Source organism: Leptinotarsa decemlineata, unplaced genomic scaffold (assembly GCF_025532065.1).
Source record: "Leptinotarsa decemlineata unplaced genomic scaffold, Ldec_3_MD MMD2_tig00000008_RagTag_RagTag, whole genome shotgun sequence".
In the NCBI taxonomy this organism is placed as follows: domain Eukaryota; kingdom Metazoa; phylum Arthropoda; class Insecta; order Coleoptera; family Chrysomelidae; genus Leptinotarsa; species Leptinotarsa decemlineata.
Genome location: NW_027412537.1, coordinates 12,944,778 through 12,964,962, shown reverse-complemented (window position 1 = coordinate 12,964,962; position 20,185 = coordinate 12,944,778). Strand labels below are relative to the sequence as shown.

Genomic DNA, 20,185 nt, shown 5'->3' with positions numbered 1-20,185 from the left:
AAACCATCATTACACTGATAACTACCCATGGATAGTTTTCACGGGTAGTTATCACTTATGTCATGACATTGCTAAGCAACCAACACAATAAAGTTGTTTGACATTTCAGTAATTCAATTTATTTCGAAAATGTCACTTCCTCGCTTTGGTGATGCGGCAATTGACAAAATCATTGAAGAAAATACACCAAAAAATACTGTCAATAGTAAAAAATACACTTGGAAAATATTTATGGAGTTATATCATTATACGAATTGTTCTTTTAATAACTGTGTGTTCAATAAATAATTTTGTTCGAATTGCAAAAAATTTTCTCACCGAATATCCCTCGAACATTGATGAATAACTCATAATTTTATCACAACTTCCTCAAGCACGTTATTTTAGGTAACATCCCTCCGCCTTCGGCGTCGGGATGTTACCAAATAACGTGCTTTCGAAAACTGTGATAAAATTATTTCGTTAGTTATCAATGTCCTTGGGATATTATAGCTGATAACGCCTCTATAACAGAGCAAAAACAGTTTGCAATACAGCGAAAAAAATTTGTAAATAAGTGTCATGGAGAAAATCGGTTCTAATAGAGATTTGTTCCTGAAGTCTACAATGAATGCGATCGAAAACAGAGCAGTCAATTAACAATCAATTCACAATCAAAACTTCACAAACAGCAATACAAATGCAATCACCTATTAAAAAAAGGACACATATCATCAAGGTGTGTCCTGACTACAGAGAGGAGAGATTGTAACCACGACTACCTGAAGAATTCAGTGATGTTTTTGGGAAAGAAAGTTTTTGGCTTTCTACTAATTCATCTTGATACAAAAAAAGAAGGATGAGGGAGTCTTCCAAAGAAAGGAAGGAAGTAACTCTATACATGGATGTGTAAATCATGCAAAGAAGTAACTTTCAGACACAAACTGAAAGAAAGTCCTCCTGAAACAGCTACTTTCATATAAACATTGAATTAACGAAAGAAAAAATTCTTTCGAAACAAATACTTCTATATGAACACAGAATTATAAGATACTTTTCTCTACTAAGTTTGTATTTCAAACATTCGTTGTGGAATAAAATCAGATATCATTCACATGAGTTCTACATTGAATGAATGGTAACAAATTGCACTTACATAGAATACTGCCACACTTCATTCATGAATTACGATTTTTTAATGTCACGGAATAAGCTTGATCTGCTTATGTCATCGATGACATCGTAATGACATTCATTCACCATCGTGCCCCTACGATGCCACTGTTATTTAGCCCTGTGGCGCCAACACGGTGCCCCTGTTATTTATATAGAATTTAAAAAAGTTCAACATTCAACATTTCAAAACTTCTTCGACATTTGTTGAAGAAGTTTAAAAATAATTCTCATTAAAAAAAATTAAAATTACTGATGAATGAGCATTTTTCTTTTCGAGAAATCCATTGAATTAACGCAGTTACTTGTCGGGGTGAACTAGAAGTCTGCTCTTCCTACACCATTAAACCTTTGATTTTATCAGATTGTCAAAGATGATAATTCTGAGAAAGATCCATTGAAAATCTCTGATTTCCTCCACAAAAAAAGACTTTTATTCAAACTGAAGAACTCCTCCAAAGAAGCAGGACACTGCTACTCATTAGACACTGTACGTTTGAAGAACACCTGACCAAAATAGGGCTGTATTAAGAAGAAACAGAGACAGCCTATCATGTTTTTTTTTGAACGTGAGACACTGTTCCAAATGAAACAAGCAATTAATGGACAATTCAAATTATGTCCAATGGACGTGGAGAAACTAATACATGAAAAAAGCTCTCTGGCAGTGTTTTTTAGAGATCTAGATGAGCAAAACATCTTCGAAGAGACAAAAACTTGTTCAAATAAAAATGGGAGATATTTTGGTTTGCAACGGTATTGTAAAATGATTGAAATGCGTCACATTTTGAGGAACTAGCCGGGTTCACGTATGACAATGAGCAAGCATTAATGAATACATTGGGTGAAATATTAACTTACACGATATATGTCGTCTCGTTCTTTGGATGAATTGTGGGAATTGCAAATATTGAAGATTTTTTTTTCGACTATCGATCAAATCATTTCGTGAATCGACAAGCTTTTTCAAGAAGAGCGCAAGAATTCTATTTTGAAGAGGGAGAAACAAATCAGGCCGTATTCAAAAGAAACTGACAAATGGAATTTCCCCTCAGTCATTACAAGCTTGATTCAATTATTTACGAGTACGAAAATAAATGAATGGTAAAAAGTTTTGAATCAACAGTATATTTTCTATAATATATTCTAACAAAGTATGCTAATACAGTCGATGGAATGACTGAAGCTACCTTATAAAAATATATTTTTAGAGACCGTATATTTTTCATGGAAATTATGGTCCATAAAATAATACATAAACATGATTTTATAACAACAATGAAATCATGATATGAAGCCACAACAATGTGGTTTCCGCAATATGAATTTTATGATATTTGCCGTTTCGAATAGAAAAATTGTAATTGAAAATGACATACAGGTATGATATTAAATGAGCGAAATATATTTTTTTGCATTTTTTAATAACTGAAACGACAATTTCAGAATAAAGCCAACATCTATTGAAAACCACTTTTTTCTCAGCAGAACAAAAACTCGATGCGCGTTTCACTAACCAAGCAAGCATCATCAGGAGATGATTAAGTCTTATATAAGAGGTCTCTTCAAAAAATGAGGTGAATATTCATTTTTCTCAAAAAATATTAATTTGTTCATCAATTTCTAGTCCCCCTGAGATATAATACAGTTGTGCCAGCGGTTCCAGTTCTTTGGAAGATTCCCTCATCCTTTTTTTTGTATCAAGATGGAGTAGTAGAAAGCCAAAAACTTTCTTTTCCAAAAATTCTTCAAGTAGTTCTGATATGAACTTTTTGGTATGTCCCTGAGCTCTCTCAGCGATTCAATTCTCATCTCCCCAATTGTCGCAGAACGCCATCCTTTCATGGTCGCTGCAATCTTGGGAAAATGAAAAAGTGACAGGGAGCCGAATCTGGTGAATGTGGTGGCTGAGACATTATCACGGTATTGTCTTCAGCCCAAAAATTATGAACAAGCAATGACTAGTGAGCAAAAGCCATGAATTGTTTCTCCACAATACCGGAAGTTCAAGATAATACTCCTTAACGTATTCCAAAAACACTTTATTGTGAGATTTTCACTAAATTGTTTTACAAAAACGCAACACGTGTTTCGCCATACAATGGCTTCATCTGGCGTGTCTTTCAACTACTCCTTATTTCCCGTAAGACCATGTGGCAGGAACTTCTGGGGCACTACGCCACGATTATCGAATGTACGTAGACCGAGAAACTTGAACATCCACATTTTATCCAACTATCAATAAATCAAAAGTTTGGAAACATATTTCTCTAGCTACAAAGTGGCAAGAAGAATATTATTCGAAATCAATCGTTAGTAAGCTATATCTCAACTGATTCACAATAATTCACAATGTAATAATTCTCATTTTTCTTCTTCAGAACAAGTTGCAAGTGTATGCTGATTACAAAATGGTCAGGTCATCAACAAAACTCATCATTTTCCCAGATGTTTTATCGTGAATTAGTATGGTACAGTAACTCATCAATATAAATAATGAACAATAATGGACTTTACACAGGTCACTGGGGTACTCCACATCAAACCACTCACTCGTGAAACTCTTTCATATTATGCAACTTAATTTTCTGTTTATATTATTGTTGTTCTGACTGCGTATGATATTGATAACTTGTTTTCGAGGCCTTTTTGATGGTTAATCACAGAAAGCAAAGATATATTTGATCGAGTGATAATAATCGAACAGCTATGTAGTACTTAATATACTACATAATGTACTTTTTTCTACCTTACAAAAATCATATACATTTGGAACGTGGTTCGAAAGGAAGAGGTATTGATGGTATTCAAGTCAGTTTTTTTTAACTCAGATTTTCCTTCAAAATGCGTGTTACTTTCTACGAGGGTTGCCTTTTATATTTCGGGACTAGAGAACAAGAACAAAAATATCAATCATCGAAAATCACTTTATTGTTTTTCAAAATATTCCCCATCAAGATCTATATACTTTTGCATGCGTTTGAACCGCTTCTTCAGGTATCGAAAAACGTTGACCTCTCAGTTTGTTTTTTACGTCAGGGACTGGAAAAAAAACGAAGTCATTCGGTGCCAAGTCAGGACTATATAGTGGATGACTCATCAAATCAATGTTTTGGGTGGTCAAAAATGCAGTTGTTTGAGCCGATGTGTGAGAGCTCGCATTGTCGTGGTGAATAGTGATCAGTCTTCAGCAGTTGGTTTTCCTGATTTCTTGGAAGGCAACTGGCAAACAAATGGTTGTGTACCACTCAGAATTAACTGTTCTGCGTTGTTCTAGTGGTACTGTTGCGACATATCCAGTTTTTCCGAAAAAACAGGCGGCGTTTTTTTTGGAAGTGCTTCGTGCACGAAGCAGAGAAGGTATAGTCTCTGTTTTTTCTTGTTACAGATTATTGGCCATTGATCAACATGAGAAGTGTTAATGTTGGATTTAAAATACCCATACAGTTGACTGCTGTTTACTTTCGGGCTCATACGCGTAAATCCACGATTCATCACCTGTCACGATGTCAAATACGATCGTATTTTTTGACATATTGTATGGGATCCAACGCGAACAAAATTTCTTGACACTGAAATGTTTATGCAATATTGAATGTATGCTGGTCCCACTGATAGGTCACATGACGATCTTACAATATCAGTTCGCGCACAGTATCGATGGTTATCGGAACAACAACTGATTTTGGACGACCTTCACGAAATTCGTCGTGGAGTGAACTACGACCACGATTGAATTCACCATACCATCGATAAACACTGGTCTTTGATGAAGCTTCATCGCCAAAAACTGAATTGAGTTCATCCATTAACTGTTTCTGAGTTAATCCACATCGAAAGTTGTAAAAAATAATCACACGAAAATGTTCACGACTTCATTCCTTTTTTGGGACGAGATGAATCTTTCAAGTTTCTGTAAACAACAGAAATAGCGCGCATATGTCAAAAGGTTCTGTCTCATCATTCCATTTGTTTTCCAGGACATCGAGCATATGGACACCAATATGCTTGGCACAATCATGTCGCTGGAATTGCAAAGGCTGCTTCTCAAAAGCTAGGAACAATGTTCAAAACCCAAAAACTGTACACACCTCAGTAACTGTTGATGCTTTATAAAGCTCAGATAAGACCTTCTTTGGAGTATTATTCTCATGTCTGCCTCCAAACATACCTGAGAGCGTCTCAAGGATTTTCCTGTAACGCTTGTGTTTTGTCCATGAAAAAAACGAAAAATATCACCCTTTTTTTCAGGAAGTGTAATCGAGACTGATATACGGAAAACAGTGGAATTTTCAGAACATCTCACATTATCAAGAGCGGTCAACTCCCTTACGAGACTCCATAACAATGCAAAATATCCAATCACATTTCCAGCTTTCGTCCATAACATAAAGTAATATAAATCTGGGTCAAACAAGAACCGACCGTAAAATTCAATCCGGCTCCGGGCCGATAAAGCCAAACGTCCAGCACCAATACCTCCGTCGATAATCTTCGAGATCCGGAGCAAAACGCGCTCATAATGGGCGCCACGTCGTTGAAAATGTATGAGTATGCCATCGCAGGAGGCCATTACTGCGGATGGCCGGTCGTTCGGTTAACTCTCGATGTAATCACGCTCGAGATCAATCGAGGCTTACGCTGATCCGATCACAAAGAGTACTTTCACCCTGTGTCTTCCGCGTCGTTGTGTTGATGATGGCCGGCGGCGGAGTTTTGGGCTTTGATGGATGCGACGAGGCGTCGGCTCCACTAATAGTCAGAGTCACTTTCCGGACCACAACTCATGCTAGAATCTGCCGGTTATCAAACCGAAAAATGTTGCTAATCCCTAGCCAAGGTAACAGATCAATAGCTGGTAAATTTTCAGCTATAATATCCCAAGGACATTGATAACTAACGAAATAATTTTATCACAGTTTTCGAAAGCACGTTATTTGGTACCTAACATAACGTGCTTGAGGAAGTTGTGATAAAATTATGAGTTATTTATCAATGTTCGAGGGATATTCGGTGAGAAAATTTTTTGCAATTCGAACAAAATTATTTATTGAACACACAGTTATTAAAAGAACAATTCGTATAATGATATTCCGTTGATCTTGCTGTATTTGCCTCGGTTACTGCATAGGTGTTTAGGAAGTGACATTTTCGAAATAAATTGAATTACTGAAATGTCAAACAACTTTATTGTGTTGGTTGCTTAGCAATGTCATGACATAAGTGATAACTACCCGTGAAAACTATCCATGGGTAGTTATCAGTGTAATGATGGTTTCATTGGTTATTTCGACACACATGACTAGAAATAGACAAATTTGATAGGATAATTTTTTTGGCAAAAAATTTTCAGATAAACTTTCGAAATGAAAATAATACAATTGCTAACAGCAACAACACAATTGCAGCACAACTATAGTACAAGATACAAAATGAAAACAAGACCAATTCTCAAAAAGAAAAAAAAACGGTAGCTCAATGATTCTATAACTACCGCAGTCCAAAATCTAATTCCAAAATACCCATAGCAATAAGACAGTTGAAAACGCCTTTATTTAGAATTGAGGAAAAAAAAAATCCGTACAATTCTTATTCTACCTAGCTACTTCATAGTACAAAATAATAGTATATTATATACCTATGGTGAGAAATGAGCTATTATTTACCGAGCATTTTTATATCCTGAGGCGCGTAGCGCCGAGGATATAATGTACTACAAGGAGTAGTTTCACCCTGTATCCTCCATACTGTTGTGATAATGATGGCCGAGACGAAGTTTTAAGCGTTGATGGATGCGGAGAAGCGTAACTGACGACGAACGGGCAGATATTGATATGCAGGGACATGCTTCCGTGTTGAGAATGGCGGAAGAAGTTAAGGTGGAAACGAGTCGTCGACACCAAGAAAAATGTGATGCAAAACTCTCACGAGACACTTAAATAATTTTTTGTGTTATGAGATCTTCTTCTTTCCTCTTAGATAAAACATTCGCGGCTCGCGGCTCATTAACATCAATACATATAACCCGACCTCTTTCTGAAAATGTAGTACTAACGAGTTGTTGTTCTTATTATCTTCTAAAAATGTTTGTGGGTCATCAGGAACTCTGAAGCTATTTTGTTCTAGCTGAGGTATTTACATGATATCAGAAATGATTCTACTCTGGCTATGGCCAGTCAGCATATAACTGCTGGTCTTTCGATCTCACCGGAATGTCCTAACTGATTTCTTGGAAACTGGCTTTGGCCGCTTGATCCACCAGTTAGTTTCCTTCAATTCCGTTATGATAAAATTTTTGTTGTCGTTTTGGAAACCGATGAATCTTAGGGCTTGATTTAAGTGAACAAAATCCGGGCAGGTTGGCCCTGGTAGATTGGAACTTGAAGTACCGAGAGTTTCTACTACTACTACTGCTACTGCTACTACTTCTACTACTACTACTACTACTACTACTACTACTACTACTGCTGCTACTGCAGGGTGGAACATAAAAAAAGAGATGTGGAAGAGCACACACTAAGCGCGGGAGATATACGTTTCGAGGACACCCAGCTTCTTGTCATCAGTCAGGCATTTACAAAATTTTAGTTTGTGAGTCAACTGAAATCTACAAACATAACAATTTCAAATGTGAGGAAGAAACAATGGAGATCATCATAATTTGTACAGCTTTACGAAACACAATCGCCAAACAACCGTTGCGTGATTGGTCAGAAGTGGCACCACCTCCTCAATTTTGGCATTCGCTGGTCGCTGGTCAAACTGTAAATTTCAGTATTCGATGTTAACTTCTATATTAGGAGCGCAACGTCATTTGTATGAACAAGTGCTCTTCAGTGACGAACAATTTGTTCTTATTACTGTTTAAAAATTGTGAAGTTGAAGTCCGTTTTTTTGGCCACAGCCAACAAAATATTTCTTTGATTAATTATGAAAGAGAACGATAAAGTAGGAGGAGAAACACCTATTCCCAAATACGAGGCAAAGAACTTTTTAGGTTACCAGGTATTTTGGATGGAGGCTACGTTAATACCACATGAGTCCACCGGAAAATTTGTGCTGATCAATTCTGTCTTCGGACAGACTTTGTCTCACAAGAACGCCTACTAATGTTTTGAAGATTAGTTTTCTGCGTGACATCAATCATTGCACATGAGCACTGCGGCTAAACCCACACCTTGGTTAGAGAACGTGGAGAACTTCAATAGGCCAGGAAATCGTAGGAAATAATTATATTGCAAATCAATCTAACTGAGTGTTTGATTCTGCAGGAATCAACTTCAGCAAGTGTTTGGCAGCTTTTCCCACTGAGAGTTACTGAATACCATCGGATGATGGAATTAGGTTGTCGAAGTACCGAATTTATGACGTAGCAATTATATTTACTTTTATCTGGTGAACCATTCACTAGCGCGTCAGAAAAGGAGAAAATTTTTGACAGATGACGACCTAAGAACGCGAAACAACAAACAGTTTCACTATTGATATAATTTGAACTGTTTATTCCTCTTGTCCCGGAGCTGAAAATTCCGAACCATTCCTCAACTTATAGAATATGAGGTCTCACTGAAAAAATTGTTTTCGAATGAAAAAATCGCTGATTTCGTTTTCTATCTTAACTCAAAAACATGACATTTTTCTTTCTTATCGTTCAATCAGATGATTTCGCATTATTTCAAAGGTTGTCCTACAGATGGTTGTTATCCAAACATAGTGCCTATCAAACTGGTTATTGCTCCTGAAATATCTATACAGCACAATCACCAACAAATTAGTATCAAGTTTTACGATCATCTCAACAACGGCCGTTGGGACGAATTACGTCCCCCGGCATTAACCTAATCAAGGCACCCGGTTCTGCGAACTCCACAATTGCAATAATGAAAGCAAAGAAACGCGGAGAATGTCCCATTCTTTCCTTTTCCCTCCATTCGAAGGAAAGGAGTGGCGCGCTGCATTCAAAGGACATTAGCGTTAAATGAGGTGCTGAAATTGTAAGAGGCATCAGACCAAGGATTTATTGTGGAACGCTTTAACGCCGAAAGTAGGAGCGGATATACGGATGGAAATCATTTGATGTTTCGGAATCAGTTTGAGGTGATCACGAATGGATCGGAATAATAGAGTTTTCGGAAACACATTGGAGAAATGCACCAAATTACCGGTAATGATTGTTGTCCCATAGCAGATACCTGATTAGGTGTTCAGAATGAAATGTTGCCCATTCAAGAAACGAGTGCTCTAAAACATTATCATGTATAATGCACGCGATCGCCTAGACTAGGCTGCTGGTACAGAGTCGCACTGAAGAATGGCCGATTTTTTTTTAATAATAAGCCGCTGTATATAGGATGTTTTAAGGTGGAGTGTAGGGACACAAATCAGCTGTTTTAAAACGTAACTCACCACTTCGACTCTGTAACGATATACTTGAATGAAGTCCGCCAGCCGATTGCAGATGAATTTGATTGGTCAGCTTAAGGAGACTTGTTTACGTTATCCAATAGATGCAAAGTTTAGTTTAGTAAATGTATTGCCGTGGATGTTCTTTCGTAATAAATATTAGAGACGAGGGCCTACAGTGAGTATTTTTGTAGACGACTTTGGATGGTTAAGGTCACTTTCACAACATTTGTGCATAGTTATTGATACAGCCTTAGTTTCCGTCAACATATCAGATATAGTGTACACAGCTAAATGTTCCATTTAGCTGTCACAAATGAGCGACTCACTAGACAGAATGAAATAAAAAGCCATAGTAGACCTATGTGGATACTGTTGAATGACCTCGTGAATGACCATTATTGTATTTTACAAAAATAAATAGGGCGCTTTTATAGATCGAAAGAATTTTTTTTATAGAAATCAAGATGGGTACCAGAAGATTGATTTCATCTGATGCATATCGAAAAAAATTTGAGAAATAAACGAGGTATTATCACGTTTTTCATGAAGGAGTTAAGAAAATGTTTGGCTAAAGTACGCTTGGTTATACATTTTTAGGTTTTTAAAAAGCATGTAACTATTGAAATTATTCAAACATTTGGCAATAGGCACAATAAATATCGATATATATTGTATGTTTTGTTGCAGATTGAGCAGTACCAGTAAAAGAAGAAATAATAATTGATGAGTCAGAGCTATTTTCTGGATGTCTTGACTGTGGTCTGCAGAATTTTGCCTGATGTTTCGTCTACAACTGCGGTGGACATTATCAAAGGTTTTCTTCAAGTTCACGGTAATGTGAATCCAATGAAAATTTTCACTTTCACGAAAGAACTAATCTTAGAGCATCTTGAACATTTGTCAGCAGTGTTTGTGCATTTTCTTAATGAAACTATAAAAAAATAATAGTGTATACTATATAGATATGTACACAAATTGTATAAGGAAGCCAACTGAGTCAGGAAGCAATATTCGATTCTAAATATACCAGATGTGGCTTTTATTTAAAGTAGGTAGATAATACAAATTATGAAATTATCAAACAACAGTAAAAATTAATTGGCGCTCCAGGGCGACTTGATTTATTCCAGTAGCGATCTTTTTCCTATAATATCTTATCCACAGTAAATCAACTCCATGAATGGGAAAACATTTGTTTTAACATGTCAGAAACTGTTTTTAAAAGTATGTTTAAATAACATTTGTTCAGCATTCAGAATAACTAGGTCCGTGGCGAGAATCTTTAAATGGTTTTAGCTATTAATATATCTCTACATCTAAATATTATCTTCTCTTTTTTTTCTTCTTTTCTTCTCTTTAAGCCCTTATATTATATTTTATTTTAATACATTCTGGGGCATTGGTGGAAGAGCAGATGAGAATGCAAATTTCTGATCTAAACCAGAATCCATTTGCATATCAAATACAAAGTGTTTTCATTTTTCTTTCTCTTGTAAATTTTTTTGTTGTTATCTTGTTATTTTGATAGCCAATACATTTATTATAATTATTATTTGCTTTTTCAGCTGCAAGAAAACTCGAAAAAACCTACAGCACCTACAGCACCACAGATCTTGATCTGTCGAAATCCTCTCTTTCATAGAATGAAATGTAGGGTATCTCCAGAGGCTCCAATAAATTCCAAATACTCAAGACAAGTTCACGAATTGAATCCGACATGAAATTTCAATTTAAGTGTAATGATGTAACATCAGGCACTTTTTAGACATCTGTTGAAGAAAATGAAAGATATACAGTTTTAAAGAATTGTTTGTTTTCAACGGAAAAACACGAAAAACGATAAACTCAAGAAAAAGCCTTTTTTCAAATTTTGTGGCTACATAATCACACCATATACATATAGTTTTCTAGTCAATTATTGGTTACCTTTTTGTAGACCAGACAGGCCATTTGTATTACTAGATACATTGACGATACAGTGGAGGCAAATCAGTTGAAATTATCAAAATATTTTTACATGACAACAGGCTAAATGATGTAATTGTCGTGACCTCTTTTTGTCACCAATTCTATTTTTGATTGCTTTGAAGTTTGAGAGGCATGATAATAATCTGTTTGAAAAATCTGTTTAAAACCTGTTTTTCTGTTAATAATTTTATAACAGGTTTGATTATAAGTGGAATTCGAAATAGCAATTCTAATTGATATGTAAAATCTAATAAAACTACAAACAATGTCAATAAAAGTTTGTAAGGGTGTCGATTCGTCATGTTCATTAGAAAAAACTGTAGAAAAGATGTCATAAATGTAGTATTGAGGCTGGATAACGGCTACCTTTCATGGAAGGTACATAAAGTTTTCACCTCAAGTTAGCAAAAAAACTGAAAGTGTCAAAAATACTCTCCGAAAACTCATCTGAAAAAACTACCCTCAAATCAGAAATGGGAGAGAACGCGTCATTTCCAGAGATTAACCAAAAATGTATTTCAAAGAAAAATTATATTTCTTTTCATGTCATTCCACAAGAACACATGTAGCTGAACGACTCTTTTTCCATCGTATAATATTATAAAGTAGTTTAACTGAAAGCAAACTACCAGAACATTCCGAAGTCTTCCATTTTTATAGCACCACGCCTGACAAACCATTACGACTCCATAAAGCCCATCTAATAGGAACTTACAATTCCAATAAGTCGCCATAATTTTATGTCGAAGACACACAACGACATACCGTAGAAAATTAATGATACCGTTATTTTCACTAACCTCTACAGTTATCTTGTTAATTTTACTGCTTCACCTAGAAAATTGTTGACTCTAAGAAAGGAGCCTTTATTGGATATAAAACAGGAATCTATGGGCTCTAGCCGTTAATATAACTTCAATTTATGAATATTACATAATCCGTAGCATGCAATTACGCCTATATCGTATTCCATGTTAATAACACAAGAGCCGAATTGGCTTTGGTTAACTAGGATTTATACAATGTAATTCAGAAAAAGGATTAACAATTTGAGCCGAATGAAATGGAGTGTTTCCATTCTCCAAATGTGGATTATTGTTTTGCTCAAAGATATGTATGAAGTTTATTCAAAGTCATTAACGTAGTTGCTAATTATACATTCTGACCCACTCAACAGCGGGACACCTCCCTAAAATCTGCTTTTTTTTCCGATTTCGAAGAACTTCATTTTGAATTGTAGAGCTCAAAAAACTGTACTTTGGGAACAAATATCATTTTTTTTTCTACAAAAACCAAGGCCTGCTGCGAATATTTTTATAGTATTAGCGATTTTCTTAAAACAAAATCAAACTCACCATTGGACTGGAATGGTATAGGGGAAGTAGGGGCACAGTGTTACACAAAAAACATATCGGCCTATAATTTTTTTTAGTTATAAATTTGAAATAACGACTCTCTTTTGTGTCTAGTCCTTGGACATTGGCATCATCCTTCGTGAATGTTTGTTTCTTGAAATATTGAATTTTGGAATTTTGAATAAACTCTGCATAAATTGTCGAAAAACTCATTGACGGTGGTGCGGTTAAAACTTGTTGCGCCCCCTAGACTGGTAGCTTCTGGCTTTCGTATAGCTAAAGTTGGATTCCGCTTCATAAATCCGTTTAAATAATCAACACCAGCTTCCTGATTTTTGTCCCAACTAGTCGGATATTTCAAATTATTTTTTAAGTTAAACCATGGTGCATGTGAGAGGCAGTGAGCAGATACTCTCGTAATTGTTGTTCGAGTTCATTAGAAAATATTTTATTCATCTTGTAATTAGGCTTAAAACGAAAGTTGGCATGGTCTGCATTAGAAACATTTTTGTACTTATCAACGTAGCTTTTTAGTGTCATGTGCACTAATCCTTCGTTTCGTGCTGCTGATCGGATGGAAACCCCATTATTAATGACGTTTAACACAGCCCTTTTCATATATTTTTCATCGAAATTAGCGATTTTTCTATTTTCTTTTCTATTTCGTACCATTTCTGAAATAATGTTATGAAATTCATTATAACATTTAATGATAGGGACACTGTGCCCCCTTGTAGAGTGTAACACTGTACCCCAATCGTAATTTCGTCGTCAAATGCCGATTTGTATGAAAATAAAAATGTTTTAGGTTATGTTTCATAAGTCACACTAACCTATAAACATGCCTTTTAAGCTATAAACTCTAATTTTTACGATATTTTATTATAAAAGCAGTAATATACAATTTTCAAATTAACTACAAAAATTACTTTTGACTTGAAAAAATATAAAAACTTACTTTCAACGTATTCGGCACTTCACAAAACAAAAAGCGTCCGTACAGTAAAAGGTCATTAGCTCAACTGTAAGTGAGTTCTATTCCACTGCCTTACTACATCGTATAAGTTTGCAGAACCCAACGTAACACTGTACCCCATGTAACACTGTGCCCCTACTTCCCCTACTAAATTTCATAAAAAAATATTCAATATTAATAGTTCTGTGGTCAAATCAACATTCACATTGCATCATAATACAATGTTAACTGCATACCTCTCAAATGGTTTTTACATCGTGGTGAGTTAGCCTTGAAACACGGTGCTCTTTCCATTTGGCACTTGAAACAAAAGACTATTGTTGATTATTATTGCTACTGCCAAAAACTGTATTGAAACAGTAACGTCAGATTATGCCCAATTAGTTCAAAAAATATTTTGTAAAGCGGTAGAAACTAATGATTTATTTATCATGGGAAAGATAAAATTGAACTTGTGCGCCTTGTCGGAGACAATGCTCTTTCGGTAAGTAAAGCTGCCAGAGGATTTCATAGCAGACATCCTGATAAACTTCCAGTGAACCGTATCAATTCTGTTTTCAACGAAACAGGTTGTGTGTCGAGGCATATGCTCAAAAACAGAAATAATCCACATCGTTAGACTAGAAATGATGCGCGAATATTGCAACCTTTTTGTAATAATCCTTATTATTAGCTTGTGAACGGCTAGCTCAAATATTCCTAGAGAAAATATCAGAAGATACCTTGTAAAAAATAAAATCAAACAATGCAAGCCAAACATTTTACATACTCTGGAACCGGAAGATGAAGAAAGAAGGTTAGAATTCTGTTTGTGGGCTCAAGGAAAATATTTGAATGATATTAACTTCTTCAAAACAATTTTGTTTAGTGTTGAAGCTACTTGCAATACAAATGGAGTAATTTCCTCCAAAAATTCAAAGTACTGGTCTGCGGATAATCCTAATGGGACTATGAACGCAAAACGCCAATATTCACATAAGATGAATGTGTGGTGTGAATTATTCCATGATGAGATTATATATTCGTGTTTTTTGAAAGTATCCAGGAATTATATTTTTAGACTTCTTGAGAAATGAGTTTTGGGACGCAATAGATAACTTACCAGTGCAGGCTCGTCTGAATTTGAAGTCTCAATTAGATGTGTCTATGTACATAATGCAGTTATTGTAAGAGAATAGTTATGGAAATCGATAGATAGGTTGAAATAGTCCTTACATTGAGTGGCCGCCAAGATCACCGAACCTGAAACCGCTAGATTTTTTTATTGGTTAAATAAACAGAGCGAGGTGTCTGGAATTTTCTCCATCTCCTTCACCCGATTGGTTTCAAAGTAAATGAACCAACAACATCAAGAACATGAAGAGCGAACGAAAGAAATATAAAAGACGAGATGAAAGAGATTTTTGGTGAAAACCGCTGAGAAAGTGTGACAAATAGAAACAGGAAAACAAAACCATCCAAAATTTCAACAGAATCACTAGGGAGTTATATGTATCATTTCAATGATATTATTTTCGGAATGATTTTGAAAAGATTTTGATTCCACCAAGAGCGGTACACATCAGTAATACGCGACAGTATATGTTTTGACAGTGAATTGAGAAGAAAAAATAGTTCAGAACCTGCAAATGAGGAGGAAGAACGAGTTAACCAAAAAATCAGTGCAACAATCATACGCTCGGATGAGAAGGATCTAAAAATACATGTTATTCTGCCAATTTCATATACCTGATAGAAGCCATAATTTTGACTACTTAGAATGTGTAACCATATTTTAATACTTTTGTAACCTATGCCTTTGAACTGTTGTAACCACTTCTTATACTTTTTATCAGAATAACCTTGGAGAAGTTGATATGAAGTTAGCTAGAGAAAAACGTCAGATGTGATTGTCAATATGTCGAGTTTAATGCAGTTATGAAAGCGTACTGAGTACTTGAGTAGCAGGATACTTTGGATGCAATAAAACATCGGAACGATTTCGAGAGCATTAAGGCCGAGACACACTTGTCATATACCCTTCAGATCCAACTCCCATCATACAGTCGGACGAGTGTCTTTAGTACGAATAGAATAGTTCACATCGTTCCGATACGTGGCCCGCTCCCACCCGACTCCGATCCTGCATTCGATCATGATCCGATAGTGCAGCCTATTTGTTCTCCAGCTGCGGGACGGGTATTGCTTGGAGTTTGTATCATATTTGAGTTTTTTGTTTTCTTCAAATTAAATTTAAAAAATGTCATTAAAACCGGAGGAGCTTATTGTCAGAAAATATCCAGTTCTATATGACCAGACTAAAGATATATACCATTGTTCTCTATGAAAGACCGATTTTCCTCATTTTTAGCAACTGAAATTTAGCCTTAATGGCTAACTGGCTAATGGAAGCATGAAGTAGTGCGTCTCGACCTCTACTACTGGACCTTACAACGAGTTTTTCGAGGAATTCGATTGAAGACTTCGTGAGGAAATGCCAATGCATAGAACAGATGAACAGCGGTTGGACTGGAAAGCCTCGGACCACTGCGCAGTCTTTTCAAATTCAATATAGAGTTTGTTTTTGTGATTGAGTTCTTCAGGAAGACTCTCAGATTTTTTATCGACCTTTTTTTTGGGTAATTGTTACCTTCCACAATCTGAAAAAATATAAAAATTATAATGGAGAACTTTATACAAGTGTAGAAGGGCAAACTTTTTAGTTTACTCCGATAAGTTACTGCGTAAAAATCAAAGTATTTTTCACAAAGAAAAATCTTCTATTTATCAATAACTTGTCGTATTTCACAATTTTGCCTATCAAAAAAATTATTAAGAAATTATACTTATCTTTTACGTTTCGGAGGCCAAAATCTGCCTCCGTCTTCAGAAATGGATAAAAATTCGAATATATACGCAGTTATTCCTTTTTTTTGAGAGCTTATTTCTTTACTTCTTCGACAGATGTCAAAGAAGTTTTGAAATATGAAATTATGTCAATGTTGTTGATTGACAACTGAAATATTTGATGTAATACTCCGATATCAGTTTGTTGCCATTTCGCCACTATCCAAAGTTTTCTTCAAGATGGGTAGCCGAGTATAGTCTATTTCTAAGGAGCTATTCGAGATACAATTCTCTCCAGACATGAGAATATACGCTGATTCTTTTAGCTTACGTCTCTTAGAATGAGGCTCATTGGTAATCTTTCTTGTCCTATTCCATTCCACCCGATGTTCACCGTCTGATTTTAAAATGTGTTCTGATAATTTTGATCCTGTCAATTGTTTATTTTTTATATAATCTCGATGTTCATTCTCACGCACTTTCAATGGTCTTGAGGTTTCACCAATGTAACTTTTACCACAAGAACAAGGTATTTTATAAATACAATTTTTTGTTTTATCTTCAGTGTTGTTGGGTTTTGTTTGTGTGAGTATAGATCTCAGTGTATTTTTTGTTCTGAAAGTAGTTCTAACATCATATCTCCACAAAAAATGACTTTCGTTGAATACTCTCAGATTGTTGGTACTGTGTTGGGAACAACGATAACAACAACTCGAGCACCAACTCGGACACTACAACCGTTACCACATCGCCTTTGATGTTTACCGCAGTAGTAAACGAAACATCAGGCATGACAACCTGCAGACCACGGTCAAAAAACCCGAAAAATAGCTTTCAGACAGTCATCTCCGACCGTGAAAGTTTACATTCTTCAATCAACCTAGAATATATGTTGAAATTGCGCGACCAGTAAAATAATAAAACAGGAATATAAAAAAACAAAAAGGGAGCTCCTCCTTTATTTTCTTTCCACCAGCGGAAGTATCTCCGAAGTTATGATTTCCGACTAATAAACTCCATTTCCCGTTCGTAATAAGAAACCCAAATGTCCTCCACGCTAGCTTTCTGGGCCCTGCAAATCCTTTGAATAAATAACCCCGACGGAAGGTAGGGCGAGGTGGGAGTACTGGAACAGAACAGAAGGCCATTTGTGCAAATTCTGGCCCAGTAATAACATATCGTTAAGCTGAAAGGGCTTAGTGGTTCATAACTAGAGGATGAATGTTGTATGCGCGCCACGGCTATTACCGGTTTCATCGTTCGCAAATTATAATTCGTTGTCGGCAGTGATGCCAAACGTACGTATCTTACGTAGAACTACGTATTTCAGTAAATTTTTAGAAACATACGTCTTTCAGTTCCCGTGACATATTCAAATCATCAAATTAACAAACAAACTGGTACGACTGGAATAAGTTCATCCTTTTTCTGTGAGAAAAAGGTTTAGTGACAGTCCCCCTCATTTAATTTTTTTGGCCATCGTTCTCCAGAGACATTTGGACTCCATGTCGATTCTTGGTTCAACCCTTTCAATGGAATTCAAATCTGCATTAACTATGATTCTGTAATTAGTAAAATTTCCTGAGAAACATGACCTAAAACTTTGTATTTATAACAGAAGCTACTTCAAACAAAAAGTAAAGCTTCACAGTAATATGAAATATTTCAATTAATTTAGGTATATATGAACTAGCCCTACGAATTCATCCGCCTTAGTATGGATAAATATTGAGTTAATTTATTAGTTGAGTTATATTAGCTTTTTTACATTGTATTTGTGAAGCATGAAGTAGGGCCAAACTAACGTAACCTGGAAACCAATGTTGCCTGGTAATTTTTGAACTGAGCAGTAGATTTTGTGTCATAAAAACAACTGATGAAATAACAGTCGAGAATATATTTCATAGATGCATACCACATAAATGGTAATTTCTACTACCTATTCATAGGTAGGTAACAATCATTACAACAAGTGAACTGAGTTATTATTAGAGTTTGACTCTCAAACAGTAACACCGTAGTTCGATAGCCAAAATAAGACATCTACTACAAAAACTGGCAACACTGAAGACGGCGCTCCTCTTGTGTGATTTCTTCTTCATTTGTAGTGGGTTGTAGTTATTCGTTACGCGGATAACATCAATTGTATTTGCGAGCAGAGTAACCTGACAAACCAAATTTCGTCAAATTGTTTATTTCTGATTTTTCAAATGTTTTGTTTCATAAATTCAATTCAATATTCAAGAAAAAAAAGAGTGATGCGTATCTGCATATTTAAGAGAATCGATAACCTTCGATTTGCCTCTGAACTTTTCTGTTGAAGAAGATATTTTCAAATTTATGAACGAAATTCGAAAAACTAATTGATTTTGCATTTCGAACACCTCCATTTTCACCCCTATTTGAAGTACTACAGATGACTGGTTACTTGTGAGGGATAAATCTCAGAAGAGATCAAAGCTTACTGGGGAGTAACCACAATACGAGTATATACATTTCACTGTAGACTTTGATTAACCTACCAAATCATTGGCAGTCTTGGAGTTATCCGTTCATGAATGTGTAGATCAATGCCCTTGCTTTCTTCATTATCGTTCAATTTTTCATTAATTTTTATCAAAATTTTTTTGGGTTTCTAAATCTAACACTAACTTAACTTAACACTAACTCAATCATCTCTGTTTCTAAGAAAGAATTTTCAAATATTCCAACAGGAGAGCCCCTCGAAAGGGTGAAAGGGGCGTGTTTACATATGGGAATTACCTTTTCATCACTCTTTCTCCGTACCGCTATACTTTCGGAGGCTGCAATTTTGTATGTAGGTTCGTTTTATATTTTAGATGTGTAATAAAAATGAGTGTCAATTGAGCCATCTATAATGGTGAAGTTCTTAGGAACACATTTCGACTGCAACCTATCATGGAACTCGCATGTCGATGTAGTTTGTGGCGAACTGAACAAATGATTTTATGTAGTCACCACACTCCAAAACATGCTGGAACGAGATTGTCTGCTTGAAGTTTACTATGCACTGTGGTATTCCATTATTTCATATAGTATCGTTGTCTAGGGTCAAGCGTCCGAACTACAAAGAATGTTTGTGTTGCAAAAACGTATTATTAGACGTATTTTCTGCTTTTCTCATAGAACATCATGCAGAGACCCCTTCAAAAGTAATAAAATTCTCACGGTACCCTGTATATATTTATTAAATCTTTTGACTCACATTTTCAGTAATCTTAATAGCTTTAGAAGACATTGCGATATTCACATGTATGACACCAGAAACAAAAGGAATATCCTATCGAAAAAAATTTGACACTCCATGCAAAAAAAAACTCCAGTGACTACTGGAATTCGTCTATTCAACATCCTGCCCCTCGAATTGAGAGAGAGCAGACGTCCAGATATATTCAAACGCAAATTAAAGAAAGTACTGGCCGAAGGATGCTTTTACTCCCTCCGTGAATTCGAACTTTTTTGTCGTTAGTGACTTTCAGTA

The 20,185-nt window shown here is 35.6% G+C and overlaps 1 protein-coding gene and 1 long non-coding RNA gene across 2 annotated transcripts in view; one reads left to right on the top strand and one right to left on the bottom strand.

The window, feature by feature from the left end:
• Positions 1–11,261, top strand: part of LOC141480754 (uncharacterized) — a 58,609-nt gene extending 47,348 nt beyond the window's left edge. Inside the window, exons 2-3 of the long non-coding RNA XR_012464538.1 lie at positions 10,246–10,390; positions 11,124–11,261. This is a non-coding gene — a long non-coding RNA (uncharacterized lncRNA). The remainder of the gene's footprint in view (positions 1–10,245; positions 10,391–11,123) is intronic.
• LOC111514813 (E3 ubiquitin-protein ligase mind bomb 1) overlaps positions 1–20,185 on the bottom strand; it is a 456,223-nt gene that overhangs the window by 76,393 nt on the left and 359,645 nt on the right. The gene's annotated exons all lie outside the window — the stretch shown is intronic.